This window comes from Mastomys coucha, unplaced genomic scaffold (assembly GCF_008632895.1).
Source record: "Mastomys coucha isolate ucsf_1 unplaced genomic scaffold, UCSF_Mcou_1 pScaffold12, whole genome shotgun sequence".
Taxonomy (NCBI): Eukaryota; Metazoa; Chordata; class Mammalia; order Rodentia; family Muridae; genus Mastomys; species Mastomys coucha.
This window is the reverse complement of record NW_022196894.1, coordinates 72,956,470-72,968,979: the sequence shown is the minus strand read 5'-3', so window position 1 is coordinate 72,968,979 and position 12,510 is coordinate 72,956,470. Positions and strand designations below refer to the sequence as shown.

The 12,510-nt window shown below is 38.6% G+C and overlaps 1 protein-coding gene across 1 annotated transcript in view; it reads right to left on the bottom strand.

Moving 5' to 3' along the window:
* Positions 1 to 12,510, bottom strand: part of Rbm11 (RNA binding motif protein 11) — a 272,518-nt gene that overhangs the window by 105,106 nt on the left and 154,902 nt on the right. The gene's annotated exons all lie outside the window — the stretch shown is intronic.

Genomic DNA, 12,510 nt, shown 5'->3' with positions numbered 1-12,510 from the left:
TTATGTGGGCCTAAGACAAAGAGATTTAAGAGTTCCTCCTAAATTGGCTCTTAAATATTTTAAACGGCTGTGACTCGGCAGTGACTCCTAGGTTTAAGTGTTTTTGGGTACCACTCTCACAGTCTAGATTGTCTACATTGCTTTAGTCCATACTGTATTTTATAAGAAAAGGATTGTATTTATTTCAAAAGTCCTGAATCGTGCATTGTATATAAAACTTTGGCTGTCATATGAAATGATGTAAATATGTACTTGTTTAGGTGGTAGGTGTCATTGATCTGTACACAAACGTCCGGTATCTGTCTGACAGATGATTAAATGGAGTTAATTGTATGGAGCATGCCTGGAGACAGAAACAGAATAAAGCTAACTGTCCTATAAGCCAGGTCTCCCTGACCTCGTTAACATTGTACTCAACCTCAAAGTATGTACAGCTGTGACTTCTTGTAGATATTCTGGTGGACTAAGAAATTTTGTATAAATTTGATCATTCTTAGCATACCAGCAAGAGCAAGAAGGCTCAAAATTACATTTATTCTCCACAAATAGCTGTTTGAATGAATAAGACAGCTGGACAACTGTAGGTCATATATCAGCACTGCCGCTAACCTTCAGCTTCCAAGGGATTGCATTGGTTAATGTGAACTGCTTATCAGGACCCCATGTGGACGCTCATAAAAGCCCTTTCATGATGTGTTTCAACAGGTAATATTTACAAAAGGTTGACAACAAGTTAAATGCAGGAAAATTAGCAATTTTATTTATGGAAATTCATCATTACTGTCAAACATTGAGTATCAGAAGTTGCAAAATGCAACACACTCTACTTATGTTCTTATATTATCATATGTTCTTAGAAATCCAGTAAGCAACAGATTAATTAATGTGGATTAATCCACATAGAGAAAGTATAAATTCATGAGGTAAGCAGAGACTTGAACCATCCAATGTTTTCAATGACTTCGATCCTGACAGGGATGATTCTTATTCAATAAATTTCAGAGCATAATTCATATACCTTAAATTGGCCTGGATAGCCATACACACAAACAACAACATAGACAAACACAGCACATGGCCGAAGCTAAGAAAAGAGAATCATACAAAGTCTCTAGCACAGACATATACACACACCACTCTGCTCTCCTCCAAAGACTAAACCTTGGACAATAACAGCAAAAATGGAGAAAAATCATTAAAATGGAAAACTCTGAGACAAATACAGGCAAGTAGTTGATGGTACGGAGAACTAGAATGTGGCCCCCTCCTTCACAGTCTGCAAAGGAGCATCCTGAATTCCAAAAGACTTGAATATAGTATTACTAGACTATTTTCCTAAATTATATCTATATCTACACACATATATGCTAAGTTTAAAATATTTAAAAATCATATAACGTAGAATTGTTTACAAAAACGTCATTGCCAGCCTGGTGACACTAGCCTGTACTATTAGACCTCGCAAGACTGAAATAGAAGATGCTGGGTTGGAGGTCAGCCTGAGCTATAGAGTGAGACAGAAAGGGGCTGTAGCTGCTTAACTCTTGCTTAAAGCTTTTAGTTCCTTAGCCTTTCAGGTAAAGGAGAGAAACAAGCACCAAGCTTCCTTACTGCTCCTTTACGGTGCACTGCTGCATCTATTTGATGCCCACCTTGTATTTAATTTAATTGTGTGGCCTTGCAGTCATCTCACTGCTTAGGGTTTCTCAATAAAGATCTTGACCTACCTTCCATTCTAAAAGTTGATACACGATAAACAAAGATGCAGGGTAAACATTAGATATCAAGAAGTGATTTTAGATGCCGAACTTAAAAGAAACAGAGCTTTGGTATAAAGGATTTAAGAGGAACAAGGATTCTTCATAAAAAGTAGAACAAATAACTGTGGAAATTGAAAAGGGATCTGAGGTGTGAAATCGGGTCAAGTTAAAAAGCCTTCTTTGCTGTGTAACAGCGACACCTGCTGGTCACTAAATATTTCATGGCTCAAAACACCATTGGATCCTTTGCTCTACATGAGACACTCCCACACGAAGTCTTTAATCTCTTGGAAACTCAAACATAAATATGATGAACAAGCTCCATAAAACATATAATAATTAAATCAATTTCATGGACGTTCATTCATATTGAATCTTGAACAGGAAGTGAACACTGTCAGCTAAACACCTATGCCTACTCTATTTTCCTGGACCTGCTCCGTACTACGCAACTCTACAAGACACACAAGAGACGTGTGAACACAGCACACTCCGGTGCTTTAAGAAGAAGCAGGCGTTTTGTTTCTGAAGGTGCACAGTCACACTGTGGTCAACCAAAGATGAAACCTTGCACAGCACACACTTCTAAGTTACTTGTTTAGGACTGTTATATTTGAAAAGTAACGTAAAATGTGATCATACAAAGGCACTGGAAGTTAATCTTATACTCTTTTAAGGGGATTAAGCAAACTGACTTGCTTTTCTCACAATAATAGAAGACTGATGCAATGTGTCCATAGAAACTAAATCAATTCTTGCAAGGTGTCAGATGTTGAGGACTGATCAGATGTTATGATGGTACACAGGGACTCTTCCCCTAGAAGAACGTTAACTCATTAGTAATGCATTCCTATTCCTTAAATAATACAAATTGAAAGAAACACCATGGTTAAACACAGTTTTGGATAATGAAATATTCTTTGTACTTTAGCACTCCGATATATCATGTTTTGTAACACAAGATCTGAATTACACTTTAGAAGCCAAGAATTACAATTACAATCTAAGACAACACATAGCGCTGCTACATTATATAATATACATACTTGATTCATAGTGTAGGCATGTGATGTTGCTTACTTTAATCAACTAACTCATCAATTAAAAAGTAGTTGTTCACACTATGTTCAATACTGTACTTAGTAGCATTCAGACACAGAAGAGGAAGAACGTCTCTTTTCAAAGGGCCCAGATTTTAATTGGATATGTCACTTATTTCACATAAATAATAATGTGCAATAAAAGTCAGAACTTAATTATCAGCTAAACTAAGTGATGATTAACCGAAGCCATGAAGAAGTTCAAACATGAGAGCTGTGTTACTCAAGGCAATGGTCCCAATGAAAACGAGCACCGAGGGGCTGGGGACAGTGAGCTAGATTTGTGTAGGAGAACATCTAGAGAACTGTATTTCATGTGATTCCCAGAAATCTCATCTTCACTGTGTAACTAAAGAGAAGTTACAGGAAAAGTGGCTGTTGTTGAACAAAAAATGTTGGTAAAGAGTTCATATTCTTTAAGCAGGGAGTGGATTGAGAGTCTAGCAAGAAATGTTCGGCTGAAAAAGAGTGGGACAACTGAACGAATTTTTGAAAGCCTGGCAATAAAACTTGGATTTGATACATTAAAGTATAAAGTGAGTTTTGATAAATTCAAAGAGACTTAATAAATTCAGTCTTTAAGACAGATTAGTTTGGCAGCCACATTCACCATAAGTGGTCTAATATGGATTGGTTCCACTTGAGTTACTTTGTTAACAATATTTGGACTCAAAATTCATCTACAAAGAAAACATTTCATCTATCTTTATATTTTTACAGTATGGTGTCTACACTAATAATACATGAGGAAGACAGCGAAGCAATAACTTTAACCAGAGTTTAACAGAATATTCCCAAACTTACGCTCTTCTGCCCTGATTTTTCCACTTTATGATAAAACAAAAACACAAGAATGTTACCTTTCTGCTGTTACTCATCCACTGCATTTATGAAAAGTAGGGATGTAGTCCTGAACTATATATATATATATATGTTATTGTTATATTTCTCAAGCATTGAACATATACCCCTTCACTTCACTTTTATTTATTTATTTTATTTATTTATTTTTTTTGAGACAGGGTTTCTCTGTGTAGCCCTGGCTGTCCTGGAACTCACTATAGACCAGGCTGGCCTCGAACTCAGAAATCCACCTGCCTCTGCCTCCCAAATGCTGGGATTAAAGGCGTGCGCCACCACCGCCCGGCCCTTCACTTCATTCTTGTAATACTTCTGCTAGAGAGTCAGTATGGTCTCTAGTTCCGTGGTTCCAGACTCTGAACCTCACAAGGACTGAAAGATCTCTATATTGTATATTGGGATGTGAAGCCAGGTCTCCCTGCTCAAAAAGCTTATGGTCTCCTGCATGCTCTTATTCAAACAATGATTCCTGTCCCTCCTTAACTCTCAGAATGCCATACGTCAGACTGAAAAGTTACACTCAGCCACATCAACATTATAGCATGCCAGACTGTGGGTGGACTTCTCCAGCTCTGATCATGGAAAGCGTGCGTACCGATAGCCAAGTCTGGCTAAGGGATCAAATGGCACAGTTCCACTTCTCAATTACAAAATTCATTCTATGCATTCTAGAGACACAATGGGGTCTGGCATTGAATACTAGATAAGAACATCAAAACCATTTGATATACTTTAGGATTGTTTCAGTTACTTCTCCACTTTAAAGGTATCACACACATAACTCTACATTCAGGCCTAATTTTATAGTTCTTCATATAAACCATTGACATCATTTTTCAAGGTTAACTTTCATTTTGCATGATTTTCACTATTATTGATAGAAATATTCCTATTTGGATATCAAGCAATCTCTGAGAGATAGTTTCTAAATAACTAAGAATGATGTCAGGGCTTCTAGCTATATAATCCTATATGATTTCTACAATAGCAAGCAACACGAGAAGAGAAGTTGGTTGGCTTTAATGGCAGACCATAAGCCTCTTCCCCACCTCCAGACCCTAACCCATCCATAAGAAATGATATTTCACAGACCACCAGTTAGTTTCATTCCTATATATTTGACTGAGTTTTAAGGTTGTGCCATAAGACATCTGGAGAACTTACACTTGTAAAAAATATATATATTTCTCAGATAGAATAAAGACTCTTATTGAAAAAAATAATAACACACATAAAGTCCAACTACATTGAATGCTAAGCACTTGAGACACTGAAGAAACTCTCTAAGAAACTAGAAAGTAAATCTTCTAAAACACAAGGAAGCACACCAAAAGGAATTCACGAACATGGAAATATCCAGAGGCCAATGTCAACCTCAACACACCAGGTCTTAAGTCAGGAGCAAAGACAATGATGGTGAGACTCACAGACTGGGTGGAGACCTTGGAAAGAACTATGTGACCCCAAGTTTGTTGTCCTAATCAAGTTGGATTATCTCACACATTCTTTTTCAATAAAAAAAAAACAATATAAATAGAAAACAAACTTCTGAGGAAGAATAAAACACATATATTTATTTGTCTAGAGAAACAGCACAGTTTAGTACTAAGCTGTAATAAAAATACCAGGTCACTTGTGCAGTAAAACAGAATGGAGTGAGAAGTAGGCTTATGCATCCTGCAACCCTATAAATAATAAAGAAGGACATTTAACACTACAGGATTTATGTTCAATAAATAGTCCTATGCTAATATCTATACAGAAAAAAGTAGTATTCTAACACACTATCAGTCCAAGAATGATTAGAGACCCAACATGAAAGATGAAAAAGCATAACATGGTATAATATCCTAGTGAATTTGGTGTAAGTTAGTAGTTAGTGATATACAAAAGGTAAAAAGTATAAAACAACTACATTACATAATTAATACTTCAGATAATCTTAAAAGACATAAAAATAGTTGAAGTATTTATAACACATATGGTCTGCTAAATACTAGTAGTTAAAATATAAAGAAATATCACAATTTGAACAGACAAGGAAAATAAAGACAAAAATATTGAATTTCCCTAACAATCAGGAAAATTCAAATACACATCACAGAGACACATCATTCTGCTTTTATCTGACAAAAAAAGAGACTGGAAATATGATGATGCTGAGGCTTCTCTCGGATGACTCTAGGCTGTGTCAAGTTGACAGTTAAAGCTGTCGATGTCAACTTGACACAAAAACATATCACTTTAAACCACACACTTCCATTCCTTGTCAAGTCTTATGTTAATATAACCATATGAAATAGAGAACTTTAAAAGTGCCATAGTCTTTAAAAAGCTCCAACAATTGAAAAGTTCAATGTCCATAGTCTCTTAACCTTGGATTCCTATAAAATAAAATAAAATAAAAAACAAGTTAAATACTTCCTACTTCCATAAAAGAAGAACCAAAGCATAAAAAACAGTCAGATCAAAGCGAACCCCAAACCCAGCAGTATACATCCCCCATCTCATAAGCCCAATGTTCAACATCTGGAATTCCTTCACTGAGCAGTCTTCTGGCCATCTGCTGCACACGCAACTTGTCTTATGGGCTTAGGCCTATGCTACTCTACACTGAGAAATGCCCCACATTCCTGGAATCACCAATATCATCTACAACAACTGAGGTGGCATCTTACCTCTTACCTACTGGCCTCTCCACAGGAATTATGAGTCTGCCATATGGTGCCAGGCCTCAACTATTCTCTATGATCATGTGGTGCTTTCAAAACCAGTATCATCCATTTGACATCACATAATCTTTACCAAGTTCTGTTGTGAGCCTGCAACGCAACCTAGCAACTCCCCCAAATAAAACAAAAACAAAACAAACAAACAAAAACAAACCACCAGTTGTATACTATGACTCTGGGAAAAATACTACTTTGCCAGTGATGTACAGTAAGTTTCACTCCAGTAATGCTAATATCTTAGTAACTGTAGCTTATTCTTTAGTCCTAGCTGATTGGCACACGAAGATTCTTAGCTGAAATGCCACACAAATGACCCCTGCCCCAGTTCTGATAAAAGGCTTTCTTGCTTCTGAAACCATACAAGCCAAGCTTCAATGAGCTCCATTTCACTCAGCATTCTTATCTTCCAAGTTCCTACAGGATGTCTAGTAAAGTTTGAGCTTTCCCATCTCAAAGCTCCATTCTTCATATTCTTCCAATAAAAGAGCTCAAAGTACTGTGAAGGAAAAAATCACACACACACACACACACACACACACACACACACACGCACGCACGCACGCGCACTTACACACACACCCTGCCCAGATACATACAGAGCTCATGAATTTCAAAGCTTGATCCCTGGTTGGAGGCACTGCTTAGAGGCCATAGTGTAGCACGGATAGCGGAAGGATGTTTGTCAGCCAGATTTTGAGGCATCCTTGCCTTGCCCCACTTTCAGATGTGCTGCCTCTGCTTCCTGCTCTGAAAGTTGGCCTGTGGCTTGTTGCTATGCCTCTCCACCACTCTGTACTCTCCATGTGCAGCATTAAAGCCCAAACCAACTTTTCCTGTATAAGCTGCCTGTGACCTGGTGTTTCATTACAGCAATAGAAAACCAACTACTACAAGAACAAAAATGTGTGTGGCCAGGTTCACAGCTGCAATACCCCATTTTGGTACCAATTTCTGTTCTAGCTGAATCCGGATGATGAAAAAATGACCATGAATAAAAGCAACTTAGGGAAAACAGCTAGGCTCTGACTGATACTCAAGGTCATAGCCTATTATTAAGGGAAGTCAGAACAGGAACTTAAGCAAGAACTTAGAAGCAAGAACCATGGAGAAATGCTTGTCGTTCTAGCTCTCACAGGCCTAAGGTCAGCTAGTTTTTATAAACAGCTCAGGAACACTTGTCCATGGAATGGTACCAACATAAGCAGGATGGGTTAGGCATCCCCATTAATTCTCCTGAATTAAGTAACCATCAAGACAACATCCACAAACATGCCCAGGTTAATATTACAATACAGGCATTTCCTCAATGGGCCTTATTTCTTTAAATGAATCTATGCTGTGTCAGGTTGGTAGTTAAAGCTATACGTACACACACAGACGTGTGTGTGTGTGTGTGTGTGTGTATGTGTGTGTATTCCTGTAGGTATAAAGTATTATGTAAGATTAATATAAAACAAAACGGTAGTAAGAGTGCCGGCTCACACCTGTAATCTCAGCCTGGGACACGGAACCAGGATATTCACAGTGTTTTCATCTAGTCCAATAGTAAGCACAATGGTTTTCAGGCCAGCTTGAACTATAGAGTCAAGACACTGTCTCTACAACAACAGCATCAACAGCAAAACAGAACACATAGAAGAAAATAAACAAAACAAATGTCAGCACTGAGCAAAGGGAAACCAGAACTGAGTTTCTAGGGGAAAGTCAGTAATTCAGCAAGAAGACAGTGAGCAGAGCAGAAGGCACCGCCATTCTCTGAAGCATCTTTGAAAGAAAATTATCCTCTGAAACTGCAAAGGGCAGAAGCATGAGCAGACGCAGAAGGAAACCGCACGATGATCGGCATAATTTAGGAGTGGAGCATGCCCTTATACTCATGAGTTTACAACAGAACAGCTTGTCTGTCATATGTGTGAAAGCTACAACTGAGGAAGACTCTGTTTTTGACAACAATGAGTCTCCCAGCCAGCAATGGAATAGTGCCCCTCCTCACTCTGTTCCATCACACAGCAAGAAAACAAAAAATGTGTGTAAGCTTTCACAGTTGCTTTTTCGTCATTATTTTCTCATGGGAGAGCAGAACCTAATTCTTAGTACTTAGTTAGAGGTGACAGTTATTTTGATCAATTATATATATATATATATATACACATGCGCGCACACACACACATATATATGGCTATATTGGGTGTCTGATTACCAAGGCTGCCTTCTGCTCTGTACTTGGCAATGACCCCTTCATTGACCTCAACTACATGGTGTACATGATCCAGTATGACTCTACCCATGGCAAATTCAATGGTACAGTCAAGGCTGAGAATGGGAAGCTTGTCATCAACGGACAGCTCATCAACATCTTCCAGGATCAGGATCCTGTTAACATCAAATGGGGTGATGCTGGTGATGAGTATGTTGTGGAGTCTACTGGCATCTTCACCACCATAGAGAAGACCTTGGCCCACTTGAAGGGTGGGGCCATAAGCGTCACCATCTCTGCCCCTATGTTTGTGATGGGTGTAAACACAAAAATATGACTACTCACTCAAGATTGTCAGCAATGCCTCTTATACCACCAACTGCTTAGTTCCCCTGGTCAAGGTCATCCATGACAACTTTGGCATCATGTAAGGGCTCATGAACACAATCCATGCCATCAATGCCACTCAGAAGACTGAGGATGGCACCTCTGGAAAGCTGTGGCGTGATGGCCTTGGGGCTGCCCAGAACATCATCCCTGCATCCACTGGTGCTGCCAAGGCTGTGGGAAAGTTCATCCCAGAACTGAATGGGAAGCTCACTGACATGGCCTTCTGACCCCCAATGTATTCATTGTGGATCTGATATGCCGACTAGAGAAAGTTGCCAAATATGATGACATCAAGAATATGGTAAAGCAGGAATCTGAGGGCCCGCTAAAGGACATCCTGGGCTACACTGGGGACCAGGTTGTCTCCTGCTACTTCAAAAGTAACTCTCACTCCTCCACCTTTGATGCTGGGACGGGCATTGCTCTCAATGACAACTCTGTAAAGCTCATTTCCTGATATGACAATGAATGCAGCTACAGCAACAGGGTGGTGGGCCTCATGGCTTCCATGGCCTCGAAGGAGGAAGAAACCCTGGACCACCCCACCCTAGCAATAACACTGAGAGCAAGAGAGAGAGGCCTTCGGTTGCTGAGGAATTCCTGTCCCAACTCGGCCCCCAACACTGAGCATCTACCCGACAAGTTCCATCCCAGACCCCCATAATAACTGAAGAGGCCTAGAGAGTCCTCCCTACTTTCTTGAATATCATCAATAAAGTTTAATGCACCTCCCAAAATAAGAATTTATCACAGTACCCCAACTGTTAGAGAACCTTAATGAATGTAACAAATTGTGTAACATCTATTGAAGGAAACTACTTAGAAATCCTCATTAAAACAGAAGCATACCTTTTTCCTAGATGGACATTCCACTACTGTCATACTGCCCATTCCCCTCTTATCAAGACATAAACATAAAGGTTTTAGTCTAAATTTTAAAGGAATTACAGTAATTTTAAAAGGAAAGGAACTAAGTTGATTTGTAAGTTGTCCAAAAAAGTTGATGAAAACAGAAAAATAAAAAGAAAAACTAAGTAATTTTGTCCATCCATCTATGATAAAGTCCCAAGGGTAAAGCAGTATGTTACTGACCCACAATAATAAAATGAAACAAGTATCAAGAAAAGCTCTCTATGCCCAAGTGTGTGATTTTGTCTATTAGGTTCCTTTCTACACTAAGAACTGAACCTAGAGGATCCTACATGTGAGGGAGGCATCTTACCACAGCGTTATATTCCTCTTTCATTGTTATTTGGTAACAGGATCCTACTAACTTGTATAGGATGATCTTGTACTCATTCTGTGCAGCTAACTTGGTTTCAAATTCCTAATCTCACCCCTTTGAAATTACAAGCCTGTACCATCAGGATTGGTGTGGGGGGTAGATTATACATATGGCATATGCAGCATTAAAACAGATACATACAAGTAACATTATACAACTGAACATATTGCATTTGTGTATTTAGGAACACACACGTATGTATGTAACAACAATTAATGAAAAATGTCCATGAATTTGAAAGACAATAAGGAGGGGTTTGTGGGAGAGTTTTATATTGTGGTCTCAAAAGATAATTAAAAATAAATCAGTGAGAGTTTGGTTGTGGATGTTCACACCTGTAGTAGTTGCTCTGCTAGGAGGATCAAAGGAGTGACTAGGGGAGTGATACTGTTTTAAAAACAAGACATAAAATAGATAAAACAAAAGACCAAACAAATAACAAAGCAAAAAGAAAACAACCAAAATGTATTATCAGAATCAAAACCAAAATAAACAAACTAATAAGAAAGGAAGATTAATCAATAAATACTAATGAACTAGCTAAATATTGAAGAAGAAAGCTAAAAATTAGTCTTGTAATATAATAACCTATTAAATTTGTAATTTGAACATAATATATTATAAACATGTAAAATACTGCTATAAACTACAGGAAAATGTGTATAGTATATGCTCTAAGTACATTTCTGCTGATTAAATATATAGGTATGCTATATCTATCTGTGCCAGTGAAAAATCAAGAGAATACAAGACAAAGGGAAGCTGGTTCGTTTCAGAATTTTCACTATTGTGATGTCTAAACTTTCTACAATAGACTACATAAAGAAAATGCTTTCAGATGTCCTAAAATTTAGAAGAAAAAAATCCACATCTATAAAAGAATAAACTGACTCTCTGCTTCACCTGCTTGCCTTGTGGGACTGAGAAACTGCTAGGTCCTTGGACTTCCATTCACAGCTGCTGCCAAACATTGTTAGGAGTTGGACTATAGACTATACCGAGCAGACCTTGGGCTCAAGCTTCGCAGTCAGTCCCACAACACCCAGAGGAAGCTCTATTCCCAGTTGCTCTGACACACCTAAGACCAGAGGTAAACAGGAACAAACATCTGTACCAACACTGGGAGTAACTGGGACCAGCTTGACCAGACAAACAGGAACTCCACCAGCCCAGTGACTCGGGTTCCTTCCGGTCTGCCTGGGTTAGTGTTCTGAGCAGACCTTGGGCACAAGCTCTGCAGCCAGTCCCTCAACACACAGAGAAAGCCACACTCCCAGGTGATCTAACAAGCTCAGGATCCCAGGATCACAGAATCACAGAATCACAGAGACAGTTTGACTCTGAGGAGTTCTGACACAATCAGGATCACAGGAAGGACAGGCTCCAGTCAGATTTAGCAAGGGCAGGTAGCACTAGAGTTAACCAGATGGCTGGGGGCAAGTGTAAGAAAACAAACAACACAAACCAAGGTCACTTGCCATCATCAGAACCCAATTATCCTACCATAGCAAGTCCTGGCCACACCATCACACCGGAAACACAAGATTCAGATATAAAATCACTTATCATGATGATGATACAGGACCTTAAGAAAGACATAAATAGCACCCTCAAAGAAATACAGGAGAACACAGGTAAAGAGCTAGAAGTTCTTAAAGAGGAAACACAAAAATCCCTTAAAGAACTACAGGAAAACACAATCAAACAGGTGAAGGAAATGAGCAAAACCATCCAGAACCTAAAAATGGAAATAAAAACAATAAAGAAATCAGAAAGAGAGACAACGCTGGAGATACAAAAACTAGGAAAGAAATCGGGAGTCATAGATGCAAGCATCACCAACAGAATGCAAGAGATAAAAGAGAGAATCTTAGGGGCAGACGACACCTTAGAAAATATTGACACAACAGTCAAAGAAAATGCAGAAAGCAAAAAGCTCCTAACCCAAAACATCCAGGAAATCCAGGACGCAATGAGAAGAGCAAACCTAAGAATAATAGGTATAGAAGAGAGTGAAGATTTCCAATGTAATGGGCCAGTAAATATCTTCAACAAAATTATAGAAGAAAACTTCCCTAACCTAAAGAAAGAGATGCCAATGAGTATACAAGAAGCCAACAGAACTCCAAATAGACTGGACCAGAAAAGAAATTCTTCCCATCACATAATAATCAAAACACCAAAT